The sequence below is a fragment of the Lathyrus oleraceus genome, chromosome 6 (genome assembly GCF_024323335.1).
Source record: "Lathyrus oleraceus cultivar Zhongwan6 chromosome 6, CAAS_Psat_ZW6_1.0, whole genome shotgun sequence".
NCBI lineage: Eukaryota > Viridiplantae > Streptophyta > Magnoliopsida > Fabales > Fabaceae > Lathyrus > Lathyrus oleraceus.
The window spans coordinates 332,626,295-332,640,821 of NC_066584.1; the positions used below are offsets into that span (position 1 = coordinate 332,626,295).

Here is a 14,527-nt window from a genome sequence, read left to right on the forward strand (position 1 = left end):
GAGAAATCTGAGGTTGAAAATCTAGGTGTTCAATCTGAAGTTCAACAATTCACAAAATTAAAGCCACCAATGGCTTGCCTCTCACATGAGGACTTCAGAAAACCAAACCAACACAAGCAATGCACACTATACAGTGAGATTCGAAGCAAAATAGTTAAGGTGTAAACCTTTGAAGTGCAACTTTGATGAGCACGATCCAACCAATCCTTTGCTTGCAGCTTGATCTTGAAGTATGGTATGAGAGCTAGGCTTAGGAATTAGTATTGAAATTCAACAAATGTTGTTGAAAATCAAACTTGAAAAGTGAAAATGAAAATGAAAATTCCTTTGGTGAGAGGTTGGGAAATGATTTCAGTAGGGATTCAGGCGCCTTCAGGTTATCAATCAATGAAGCAAGCATGTTTATTTATAGCTGAAAGTGCAAGGCAAGGGAATGGAACTCGTGTGCATGAGAATTGGATCCTCCATGCATGGTCCTGTACAGGCGCATGTGAGGACCAAAATCAAATAGTTTTGCATGCTGAACTCAACTGAAGTAAGTTTGGACGTGCATATTGCATTACATTTGCTTGTGTATCAAGATTTAACATGAAATGCATAAATGGTCACAATTGTTCATCTCTTTGAAAGTCCCATTTGGAAAATCCAAACATAGGCATGTGAGTAATGGTTGGAAAGGTCTTGGCATAAGGAACAAAATATATGTTGAACAAAAATCCATTTGGAGTTTGGAAAATTGTGAAAACTGGCCATGAAGTTCAAGGTACAAAACTTGTATTTGAAAAATTTGCCAAAAAGGACAAACTTCAAGCCCTTATGTTTCAATGATGCACGCCTCAAATGGAAACACCTCCAACATCAAAGTTGTATATCGTTTCAATACAATAAATTTGGACTTAAATTTGTCATCATTTGGATTTTTAATGAGAAAGTTATGGGCATTTGAAGTTGCATTTTTTCAAGATTCAATGGCTTTGGTCCAAAGTGACCTATAATGTTTTGTATTATCACATGTGTTTATTTTAGGATTATGAAATTTTGTCCAACATAAAAAATTAAGTAGACATCCTAAAATTTCCAATTCACTTGGTCTAACCTCAAAATCATAAAAAATGAATGAGTTAGGTCCTTGGGAAGTTGGCCCAAAATTAGGGTTTTAGTCAAAATGACCTATAATGTTTTGAAATGAATGATGACCTTCCAAGCTTCAAATGAATTTTTGATGAACATGAAAGTTGTTATACGGTTATTAAGAACATTTTGTATCTTGGGGTCATCATAATTTGACTAACACATCAAAAGTTAGGTCTCAGTGGATTTCAAAATAGTTAGATGAATTAACTGGTCAACTTCTCAAGTCCATATTTCAAAGCTTGATGAATGAATGATTGAGAGGCCTCACATATGCTCATACATGCATAAAATAATGAACGAAAGAACTTCCCTTGATTGAATTTGATCATAGGTTGAGGTTGCTTCATGGGCAAGGCATGGTCAATGCACAGATGAATTAGGGTTTCCTTGGGAAACAAGCCTCAAGCCCTTTTGGTTTATCTTAATCAAATTGGAAAATTGAGATACTTGGGAGACATGTATGATGATTAGGAACTTTATGAACCATTTTCATGCTTGCTTTCATCTTCATCTAGCCATTTCTTTGAGTATAGGGGCCTCCTAGGAGCCTTGGATCACATGATTGCTTGAGCTACAAAACAAAAAGGTTAGTGACAAATTTTTGTGCTTTTGGTTAGTGAACAGAAATAGGAAAAGCAATAATATACAATTCAAGCATGCTTGGTGGTCTCAAACCAAACCACACAAGTCCCAACCCAAGGGTTAAGGAGCCAAGATGCTATGATCCTTGAGGCAAATGCAAATGAGCAATGATATGATGCCATGAGGGATCTTAGGGTCAAAATTAGGGTCTTACAGCAATGATGTAGATGGCCACTATGGTTCATGGTTCACCGGAAAGATTGTCCGTTGTCTATGTGGTGACAAATTTGTTGTGGAGTATGACAAAATAATGGAGGATGAAGAGGGAACAAAGGACCTCCAAGAAACTGCTAAAATTTCCCAGCTCCGTCCAATTCCTCCTAATGAAATCATCCAGGACTTCCAAGTTGGTGATGAAGTTGATGCTTATGACAACAACAGATGGTGGGAAGTTCGCATCTCCGAATCATTTGGGGGAGGTATGTGGGCAGTGTATTTCAAAGGTTGGTCGGAGAAGAAAGCGTACTCCGATGAGGAACTGAGGTGGCACCATAAGTGGGTCAATGGAATATGGATCACACAATTTCCACAACATGTGTGCAATGACGGAGGTGGTTTCAAGGTAGGATGGAAGTTCATCGTGCAGTATGCAAATCTTCTTGATGACGATGATTATAAGCATTTGAAAGAGGAAATCAACCTGTTTCAGATTAGGCTAGGCCTAATGATGTTTTTGATAAGTTTAAGGTTCTTGATGAAGTGGATGCGTACTACAAAGACGGTTGGTGGGTTGGGGTTGTTTCTAAAGTTCTCAGAGACTCCAAATATATTGTTTATTTCATCAAACTCTTGAAGATTAGTAGTTTAGAACTACAAATTAAAAGGTTTGGCTAATAAGAACTGAGTCTAATAATAGTCTGGATTTTTCTCCAGCATTAAAAACTTCAAAGCTGAAAAAATTAAAACGAAAAGCTTGAGGTTAGGACCGTCAAATCAAAATATAGTATTGAATGCTGAAAAAGGAGCCTACAAATTACAAACCAAATCACAATTTAAAACATTGGTCGTTAACATGTCAAAGGAATGGTTGTAAATAACAAATACACATATCTCAACCTACAAAACCTTTCTATGAAGAGAAGCCAATTTAAAGCCAATAATAACAAATGCAGATCATAACAAAAATAGTGATAATCCATATTTTAGAAATCTAGATCATAAAAGCAAGTGACAAAACAAGCAAATAATAACTGACTTGAATTTCAATAATAATCATATAAACATGTTACTATTGTAAATTATTTTCTTAAAAAACAATCATTTTAAAAACATGGATGGAATTTAACACAATTCCATGACAAGATTATTCGTGTCAATCCTCACTAGGCAACAAATTATTTTTGACAATATACTGCTATGCAAACATTGCAATCATACCTTAGAAGCCATTACCCATTTATGAACAATACAATCCTGATGTACCCTTAACTCGGTATGTTTAAACTCCATTTCTTCACCGAAGTTCCTGAAATAAAAAAATATATTTTGAGTCTCTGGGAACTTTAGAAACAATCCCAACCCACCAATCGTCTTTATACTATGCATCTACTTCATCAATAAATTTAAACTGGTCAATGTCATCAGTTTTTGGTGGACAAAACCTAATCTGAATCATACTGATTTCCTCTTTCAGTAACTGTAAATCATCATCATTAAGAACATTTTCATACTCGACAATGACTTCCATCTTGCCTTAGGCTCAACCAGGGTTACACAAAACCAATCCTCATTGAAACCATCTCCCCCATTCCGCATCTCAACCAATGTCCCTAGTTTAAACTTGAAATCACCCTTGTCTCAACTCACAGTTTCAGGACCCTTTATCCGCTCCGATTATTTTATTTCACTATCATCATCCTATAATATTAATAATTAACAAACAATATCATCACCACTCATAGTATTTAGTTAACATCGTAACACGTGCAATACAAATCAAACCTTGTTATCAATCCGAAAAAAATGAAAATAAAACACACCTATTATGGAAATGGTGGGAATCAAATTCCTTTGACCCACTTATAGTGCCGCCTTAGTTCTTCGTCGGAGTACGCTAGCTGCTCCCACGGGCCTTTGAAATACACAACCTGTATATCGTTCCCTAATGATCCGGAGATGCGACCATCCTACCATCCGGCATTGTGATAAGCATCAACTTCATCACCAAGTTGGAGGTCGTGGATGATCTTCTTCACGGAATTGGCTGAAGTTGGAAAAGCTTAGCAGTTTCTTAGATCCCCTTTGTTCCCTCCTCATCCACCATTATTTTTCCGTACTCCACAAAAAAATTGTCACTGCAAAGACAACTGACAATGTTTTCAGTGAACCTGAACCACATAATCCGTCTGCATCATTGTTGATTTCAACTAAGGTTTCGAGTCTGAAGATGGTTAATACGGCGGAGGAAGAACGAGTTGTGGGTTTTGATACTATAGATTATCGGGTTAGGGCTTCACAAACTATGATTGCAGAAATGGTAAAAGAGAAAGTGGTGAAGTGAATGTGAATTAAAATGAGAATGAGAGAAGGGTCTTTTATAGTTGTTTTCTATTACTTTATCGAATAAATTATTGGTGTGTTTGGCGACAATTAAAAGGAATTGTATATGTTTGGCTGGCTAATTTCATTTTCAAATCAACCATTGCCAACGTATGTATGTAATCTTTATATATATATATATATATATATATATATATATATATATATATATATATATATATATATATATATATATATATATATATATATATATATATATATATATATAGGATTGAATGATATCAAAATGTCAAATTTAATAACATGATACGTTCAATAACTCTTTATCGCATTTTTGTATAACAGAATCTAATGTTGGATTGAAAATTATTATCATATAGATTATCTCTATAAAATTTAACATTTATCAAAAATAATTTGATATGATAAAGAGATGATCAAAATTAACAGTTTTGTTAAAATTTTGTAATACGTTAATTTTTTTGCATTTCGTTAACATATCAAATGATTTTTTATTGATGTTAAATTTTATAGAGATGATAATAGTTTTCAATCCAACGGTAAATTTTATTATACGAATGTGTGGTGAAGAGTTATTGGATGTGTTATGTTATTAAGTTTGCCACATTTTTAAGCAACAATATTCAAGTAACTCAAGAACTCATTTCTCATACACCATACCTAATCTACCAACTTTCATCCAACTACAATCCATAATGTATTCTGAAATTTATATTAAAAGCTTATAAAACTATTTAACAATAACAACACAATGTCAAAACAACAACACTCTCAATACAACAACTTACTACATTAATTTTTAACAATATGGAAAAACAATATATACCATAATACAACAATACAAGAACAACATTGTCAACATGTTAACCTCTCAATACAACAACATAATTAGAATGAAAACAACTACAACAATAATATATATCTTTTTCAACAATACAAAAATAATCTCAATCTGACTCAATAACAATAAAATATAACATTAAACAACAACAAAAAACCTATAAACTATCTCAACAAATAGTCAAAACCTAAAACTTAACATGAATGGTGATGAAATAAATAACGTACTGCAATTGTGAAGAGGAAAAGGCCAAGAAATTATTTTCGTGTACACTTCTTGAAGTTTCGTCTTTCCACTCCTTGATTTGAACCTGAAATGACAGAGTTTGTTCGGTCTCTTCTATCGCCTTCTTCTGTTCTTTCGCGAGGTCACTTGTATTATGAAGGAAAATAAACTAAAGCATGTTATGTATTAATTTTAGAGAATTTTTTTATCACGGTTGGCAAAAACAACCGTAGTGATATATTATACATATTACCATGGTTTCTATTCACAACCGTGGTGAAATTATTAAGGGATTTACAAGCACATCATTCACCTTTTTATTAAACTTAACTCATTCGGTCTTCAACCTTCATATTCCATTCTTCAAAAGTTAATCCACTATATTGAAAAACTTGGTTTAATGATTAATGTTAAGATTCATTATATCAAGTAAACAATATACACGAACCTTAACATTGATCTTTAACGCCAAAATTTTCAAGGTATTGTAAAAATGAATGAAGATATTGCACACGAAGCATATATGAGATTGTATAAATCGTTTGTCTGTATAAATAAACTCTGTTATTGTGAAAACTAAACTCTTTGCGAGTTTGTGAAAAGTAAACTTTCTGAGATTGAAAAATTGAGAGCCACATTTCACCATGTTTGGTAGTAAAGACCATTGTGAAAAGTATTTTAATTTTAATATAAATATAAAAATTAATATAACACGCCTTATTTTGTAACGAAAAAAATGAAAAATTGTTGGTGTTGGGAATCAAAACATGTAATCCTTAACTTATCACCACAACTGTTAGTATGGACCGTGGTAAAAAATGTTTTAATAAATAAATAATGAAGGTGTATAAATAAGACTTATTACCACATTTGATTAAATGACCAAAGTAATAAAATGTTACAAAATGTATATTTTATAGTAGTGTAAATTGCCAGAAATAATAATCAATGGTATGCTTATCCCTACTCACCATATAAATGAAGAAGTAGTAGATAAACCTGATTTTCTTCAGACTATAAAAAAGGAAAGAAAATTTGATATTGATTTCAAAACTAAATTTTTTCTAGTAATGTTTTTAAATTTTAGTTATAATTTCAATTCTGCCAAAGAAATGTGAGATACTGAAATGATTTATGAAGTTTCTCCAAGTATCGAACAAGAGCGAATGAAGCAACGAGACAAAGAAGACGAATGTTTCATTCATAAATATTTTACTAAATTTAGAAATATTATAAATTACATTGGAACCTTTGTTACAAACAAATGTCTAAGAATAAAAAATTGCAATAAAAAATGTGATCCAATCCTTAAATTAAAAGATGAGAGTTTTTGTGATCTTCAGAAAAAATCTAAGAAGGAAGGTGAAGGTTCAAGAAACACAAGAAATTGAGGTTTGAATTGGGTTTCTGATATGACAACTTTTTACAAATCAATCGCAAACCAATGACAAGAACAACAATGATAAAAATACACGGGATTTTTATACTGGTTCACTGTTAACTAAGTTAGTCCAGTCCACACGTCAAATGATGTCACCTTCTCATGAGGACTTAACCTACTAATCAATCAGGTTACTAAATCAAATACCAATTGTCAATGACTTCTCAAGGATACAGACTAAACTTAGTCCCTCAAGGAAAACTCAAAGACCAATTGTCAACAACTTCTTGAGACTACAGACTAAACTTAGTCTCTCATGGAATTTAACCAAAATTAAAATACAAAGAATGTGTGTTTACAAGAATGCTTCTAAACAAGCAGTACAGAAAATAAATTTTAGAGTATACACTTAAGAAAATATACAAGTAAAAGGTCTAAGTGTAGTGAGTGTTGTAATTGTTGTTTATCTCGTTTGCTGCTCTCTTTTTACTCACGTCGTTGTTATTCTTATTCTTCACTTATATCCTCACAATTCCTTGTCCTCTTTAAACAGATGATAAATAGTACCATTAGAGGATAGAATTGTAAACTTCTTCAATTTTACGGTTGTAATAGTGGTATGAGGTTGAGGTGTGAATCATGGAGATCCGTTGGTAGTACATTCCTTAATAATTTCAACACATTTGTCCTTTTAAGGAAACATTTGATTTTCCGCTTGAACGTACGATTTTCAAGAATATTATGTCAACATTATCTCTCAATCATTGGCTTCGTATTAGAGATGATTTTAAAGCTTGATCAGAGTTTAAAGCCTTGAATGTTGGACTTCATAGTCTAGTGAAAATGATGCTTGGGTTATCAAAATAAAACTGGATTGTTTCTTCTAGAAGCATTGACTTGGTTATCCAAATGTTTTACTATCAGTTAGGCACTTATTCATATTTTAACATTGTATAAGAATTTCTTGATGTCTAGATTATTGAGTCTCTTTATCTAGAGTCTAGAGTTTGCTTTGTCTAGAGTCTAGAGTTTGCTTGTCTAGAGTCCATTGCCTGTTTATCTAGAGACCATAATTTGTTTCGTCTAGAGTCAAAAAACTACTTTATTCATATCCCATAACTTCTTTTTCCATAGTCTAGAATCTACTTTCCTTATCTTTAACATTTTGCACACTTAATGAAACTATTAGAGTACGTACTAAATTGTTCTCTATACTTTACTATCATAAAAACTTAAGGATTGTAGATGTAGAACCAAACTTGTTCCAACAAAAGGAATTGTAGAAAGGTTGAGTAAATTAGTTCAATTACTTAAAGATGAAGGCATATGCTCGAAACATAAAAAATCCTTAGCAACTTAACCAAACTCCTACCAAACAACACTCGTGGTTTCCTCCGAAAGAACTATCTATGTAGTTGAACGATCTTCGAGGGATTCAACATCAAATGAAGGAACTTAATCTATGAGATAATATGAAGAAGAATAAGCCTCATCTAGTAGATCTTCGAGATAAGAAGAGAAAACAAAACCTCCAAAAACAAAGAAGAGTCAACCTCAGGAAGAACCTTCGAAAAATCTTCTTCCAATTAAGAAGACGAAGTCTTCTTGAAATATCTCACGAGAAAAATGATCATGAGATAACAAAGCTATCTTACAAACATTTATTTAAATTAAGTACTACATTAATTGAAGAAAATGATAAGATTTAAAAGCATAACTCATGCCTTACAGACTATAATGAATTTATGGTGGAGAGCAATAAAATGCTTAAGTTGAAATAACTAATATTAGAAATTTGGTTGTAACATGTGAGACTTTGGTCTCGATGAAAAAGAAGTGGATTAGGGTTTGAATCCAATAGGACATAGAGTAAATAGATAAATTTACCAAGTAGAACAAAAAAACCTAAGTAAATTTACTAAGGAGAAAAAACTTTGGAAGACCTTCCTTAAAAAAAAGTGAATTAGAGTTTAAATTCGATAAAGCATATAGTAAAAAGATAAATGAGAAGAAAAGGAATCAATATTTGTATTTTTTTCTATGATAAAATAACTATACATTTATAATATAAAAATGTTATATTTTTCTTATTAATAAACTTTCATTATTAAATTTTACTCAATTTAATTTTTTGTTACAATTAATACAATATTTTTATTAAACATGACCTCATAAGACGTTAGATTAAAAAAAGACTCCATACATATGTTAGCAACTATCGGTTTGAAAATGAAATTATCCGAACATATACTAATCCTTTTATTTGCCACCAAACACATTAATCATTTATATGATTTCGGCTGCGTTTGTTACAACTTTTTTTTTAAATCTATTTTTTAAGTTAAAAAATCATTTCTAATCATTTTAGAGTGTTTGTTTTAGATTTTTTAAAAATGACTATGTTAAAAAAATGATTTTTTTTACTAAAAATGAGAAGCTGATTCAAGTAGCTTTAAAAATATTATTGTGTGATAGATGATTGTGAAAATGAAAATGAAAAATACGAAAGTTGCATCCATAGCAAAGTTACAATGTTACCCTTAAAATCTTTTGAAAATTCCAAAAATATCCTTCGAAGGTTTAACTTCATTTTGTTCAGAATCGTGAACATTGATTTTTCTTCCCCTCTGGTTCAATGGCGGCCTGAGCAGAGTTGTCTTCTTCTTCTTTGCACAAAATGAGTTCTAGAATAAAATTTCAGTTTTATTTTCAAATGTACCTAATTTACATGACCATTTCTTGGGTTTGACATTAATTTGAAGTTTATATAAATTGTCTATCATTTCTTAGGTTTGACATTAATTTGAAGTTTATATAAATTCTCTGTCATTTTTTGGGTTTGACATTAATTTGAAGTTTGAACCCCTTCATCATGGTTTTTCGAAGCCTCAACTTAAACAATTGGATTAATCATTCCAGGACATCAACTTTTTTACAATAGAAAGACTTAATTGACACATTAGATGTATATGTACTATGAAATTGCTAATTACAATTACGCTCTCATCAGTTTAGTTGTGTCTTATTGTGGTATTGTATTTTGATTAATAGGTTATAACATTGGCCCATTTTAAGTATAGTCATTCCCCACACATGGTTGAATTTGTTTTGTTTTATCAAGCACATAATTCTTATTTAGAGCATGTTTTGTTGTTACTTCTATAGAGTTATATATTTTATATCAACCACGAGGATTAAATAATGACATCTACACACACATAAGCTTTGATCTGAGTGATAAATATTAATAGGTTAGTTTCAAATTTGTATTGTGTTAGTGATAAATATTAATACTGTATTTGATGACTAGAATTTCATCTAAAAAGATGTGAAAATTTTAGAGAAGGATGGAAAAGTTGTTGCAAAATGGGGGGATGACAATAAAACAGAAAATTTGCTGAAAATTTGCATTGAAGAAATAAGAGCGGGTAATAGGCCAACTACCCACTTCAGTAAAGAAGGATGGAAGAATATTACTGAAAAGTTTCAAAAGAAAACTAGATATGCTTTTGATCACACTCAACTAAAAAATAGATGGGATACATTGAAAAGAGAGTTTTCGTCATTTGTGAAGTTAGTGGATAAGCAAACTGGAGTAGGATGGGATCATGAAAAGAAAACTATCATGGCTGACGATGATTAATGGACTGAAAAGAGTAAGGTATGGTTGTGTCAATGTATACTATACTGGTATTTAATTAATTTCATGAAATTTTCTATGATATCTGTTTTGAATGTTTATTTATTTTTCAGGAGGATCCGGATATTTTGAAATGGAAACATGGAGGATCTAAGTTTATTGACTTTCTTGATAAGTGTTTCAAGGGTGCCATAGCTACAGGATTCTCCCTTTATAAACCATATGAAGATCAATTACCATGTGAAAGGGTGCCATAAGTGTTTCGGGGCAATCTAGAAACTTCAACGATCTCTTGATCGTATACTCGATGAGTTTGGTCCAAGTCAACAATGACTCCTAGAAGACATCATTAGTTATGACAAATATTTGAAAATGTTGGATGAAATCCCATCCTTGGTAAAAGGATTACGTTTACACTTTAAGACTGTTAGAATCCTTGCCAATAAATAAAATAGGAAAACAATTTCTTACTTCATGAATACCTCCACTACTGATATGGCTCTTGATTGGATATATACTTGTCCCAAAAATATATCCATGTGATCGATGATAGGATTGTATGCTTCTTAGGAAAAACCATTAATAGTTGAAACTATTATGTTTTTCTTAGGAAATGACATACAGGTACTGATGTGATGGATGTCTGTGACTTTAATATGTGTTTTGCTTTTGCATTGTGTGGATGGGAAGGATCTGTTCATGATGCCAATATTCTTATGGATACTCACATAAACCTGATTTACAATTTCCTTATCCTGCAAAAGGTTAGTTTTTGGTACTTCAAATATTTTTATTAGTATAATTAATATTTTTATATTCTTGTAAGATATATTTTGTTTATAAACACAGGAAAATACTATCTTGTAGATTTGGGATATCCGTCACTTAAAGGTTTCTTATCACCATACAATAATACAAGGTATCATCTTGCACATTTTAGACTTACTTCAGGATTCATATCAAGAAATAATTTTTTAATTATTATCATTCTAGTTTGAGAAGTGTGATTGAAAGAACTTTTGGTGTGGTAAAAGCAAGATGAGAAGTATTACAAGAAATGTCTAATTTCAAGCTTTAAACTCAAATGGCTATTATTTGAGTTTGTTTTTCACTTCATAACTTTTTAAGAAGAACGAACTCAAGTGACTTGGATATTCTTGAAATTTTAGAGAACATCAATGGTTTACAAGACAATGAGGAAGATTTGCACGAAGGAGTTATTGTTTTTTAATTATAAAGTAACATAAATATTTTTAAAAATTATGTAATAAATATTAATTCATTATCTTTTATAATTATCTATTCATAACTATGAATACTAATTTGTAATTTCTTTTTAGTAATCTATATTTATAAAATTACTTTTTATGTTTAAGTTACCAAACAAAAAAAACCATTTAGAAAAAAAAAATTATTACAGAAAACAAACGCAAATTAGTTTCAACTTTATTTTTAAATCTCTAAAAAAAATCTCTAGATTTTTTAAAAATAAAATCTATTTTTTTAAATTTAAAATAAGTTGGCCCAAAGTAATAGAAAACAACTATAAAAACACCCTTCTCATTCTCATTCATATTCACTTCACCATTATCTCTTTTACCCTTACTATTCAAAGCGCTTGAAACCCTAACCAATAATCTATGACTTCTAAACCTACAACCTGTTCTTCTTCTGCCCCATCAACCATCTTCATACCAAGAACATTAGTTGAAATCAACAACGATGTTGACAGATACTATGGTTCATGGTTCATTGGAAAGATTGTCGGTTGTCTCGTAGGTGACAAGTTTGTTGTGGAATATGAGAAAATAATAGAGGATGATGAGGGAACAAATGGCCTCCAAGAAACTGCTAAGCTTTTCCAGCTCCGTCTAATTCCCCCCAAGTAGATCATCCAGGACTTCCAACATGGTGATGAAGTTGAGGCTTATCACAACGAAGGATGGTGGGGGGTTGCATCTCCAGATATATAGTAGAGGGTAAGTGAGCCGTGTTTTTCAAAGACTGGTCAGAGCAGCTAGTGTACTCAGAAGAAAAACTCAGGCGACACAATAAGTGGGTCAATGGAAGTTGGATCCCGCCATTGTTTTTTCTTGTTTAGATTATATGATAGTGAAATAAAAGAAACAGTAAGGTTAAAGGCTCCTAAAATTTTGAGTGGAGACAAGGGTGATTTCAAGTTTAAACCAGGGAGATTGTTTGAGGTTTAAGGCTCCTCGAACTATATTGTTTATTTCATCAACTCTAATGAAGAGTAGTAGTTTAGAACTACATATTCAAAGGTTTGGCTAACAAGAACTGAGTCTAATATTAAACTGATTTTCTCCAACATTCAAAACTTCAACGCTGAAAATATTAAAACAAAAAGCTTGATGTTAGGACTATCAAATCAAAATATAGTATTGCATGCTGAAAAGGTGGCCACAAATCAAAATATAGTATTGCATGATGAAAAGGTGCCCGCCAAGATCTTGTAATTATTTTTTATTCTAGCTACAAATTGCAAACCAAATCACAATTTAAAACATTGTTCGTTAACGTGTCAAAGGAATCTATGCAAATAACAAATACACATATTTCAACCTACAACACCTTTCTCTGAAGAGAATCTCTTAAGAGAAGAACAATTTAAAGCCAATAATAAAAAATGCAGTTCATAATAAAATCAATGGTAAACCATATTTTAGAAATCTAAATCATAAAAGCAAGTGACCAAACAAGCAAATAATCACTGACTTGAATTTCAATCAATAATCATATAAACGTGTCACTATGTGTAAATTATTTTCTTAAAAAACAATCATTTTAAAAACATGGATGCAATTTAACACGATTCCATGACAAGAGTATTTATGTCAATCCTCACTAGGCAACAAATTATTTTTGACAATATACTGCTATGCAAACATTGCAATCATACCTTAGAAGCCACTACCCATTTATGATCAATCCAGCCCTGATGTACCCTCAACCAATGTCCCTGGTTTAAACTGGAAATCACCTTTGTTTCCACTCACAGTTTCAGCAGCCGTTACTCGCTCCAATTCTTTTATTTCACTATCATAATCCTGTAATATTAATAATTAAAAAACAATATTATCATCACTCACAGTATACAGTTAACATCATAAAACATGCAATAACAATGAAACCTTTGAATCGATCTGAAAAAAAATGAAAATAAAACACACCTGTTGAGGAAATGGTGGGATCTAACTTCCATCGACCCACTTATGGTGCCGCCTCAGTTCTTCTTGGGAGTACACTAGTTGTTCCCATGAGCCTTTGAAATTTACAACCCGTATATCGTCCCCCAATGATCCGGAGATGCGACCGTCCCACCATCCGTCATTGTGACCAACATCAACTTCATCAGCAAGTGGGAAATCCTGGATGATCTTCCTGGGGGGAATTGGCTGAAGCTGGGAAAGCTTAGAAGATTCTTGTAGGCCTTTTGTTCCCTCCCCATCCACCATTATTTTTGCATAATCCACAAAAAATATGTCATCGCCAAGACAACTGACAATCGTTTCAATGAACCTGAACCACTGAATTAGCTTGCATCATTGCTGATTTCAACTAAGGTTCAGGGTCTGAAGATGGTTGATGCGGCGGAGGGAGAATGATTTGTGGGTTTTGATACTATGGATTATCGGATTAGGGTTTCACACACTATAATTGCATAAATGGTAAAAGAGAAAATGGTGAATTGAATGTGAATGAAAATGAGAAAGAGAGAAGGGACTTTTATAGTTTTTTTCTATTACTTTATCAAATAAATTATTAGTGTGTTTGGCGGAAATTAAAAAGAGTCATATATGTTTGGCTAATTTCATTTTCAAATCAACCATTGCCAACGTATGTATGTAATCTTTTTTTTGTCATTCTAATGTATGTGGTCGTGTTTAATAAAATATTTTATTGTGTGAAATTCCATAAACGAATATATATAATAATAATTATATTGAATGAAATTTCATAAATGAATAATATATATATATATATATATATATATATATATATATATATATAGTATATATATATATATATATATATATATAATATAACGTCAGAGTGATTTCGCCTTCTCATGAGGACTTAACCTACTAATCAATCAGGTTACTAAGTCAAAGACCAACTGTCA

General features: G+C 31.7%; 1 long non-coding RNA gene across 1 annotated transcript; it reads right to left on the minus strand.

Annotated features, from left to right (window-relative positions):
- Positions 1–11,927: 11,927 nt before the first annotated feature.
- LOC127094766 (uncharacterized) lies at positions 11,928–14,078 on the minus strand. Its single transcript, XR_007792644.1, has 3 exons — positions 13,575–14,078; positions 13,304–13,451; positions 11,928–12,729 (listed from the first exon to the last, which is right to left on the minus strand). It is a non-coding gene; the product is annotated as an uncharacterized LOC127094766 (long non-coding RNA).
- Positions 14,079–14,527: the final 449 nt, after the last annotated feature.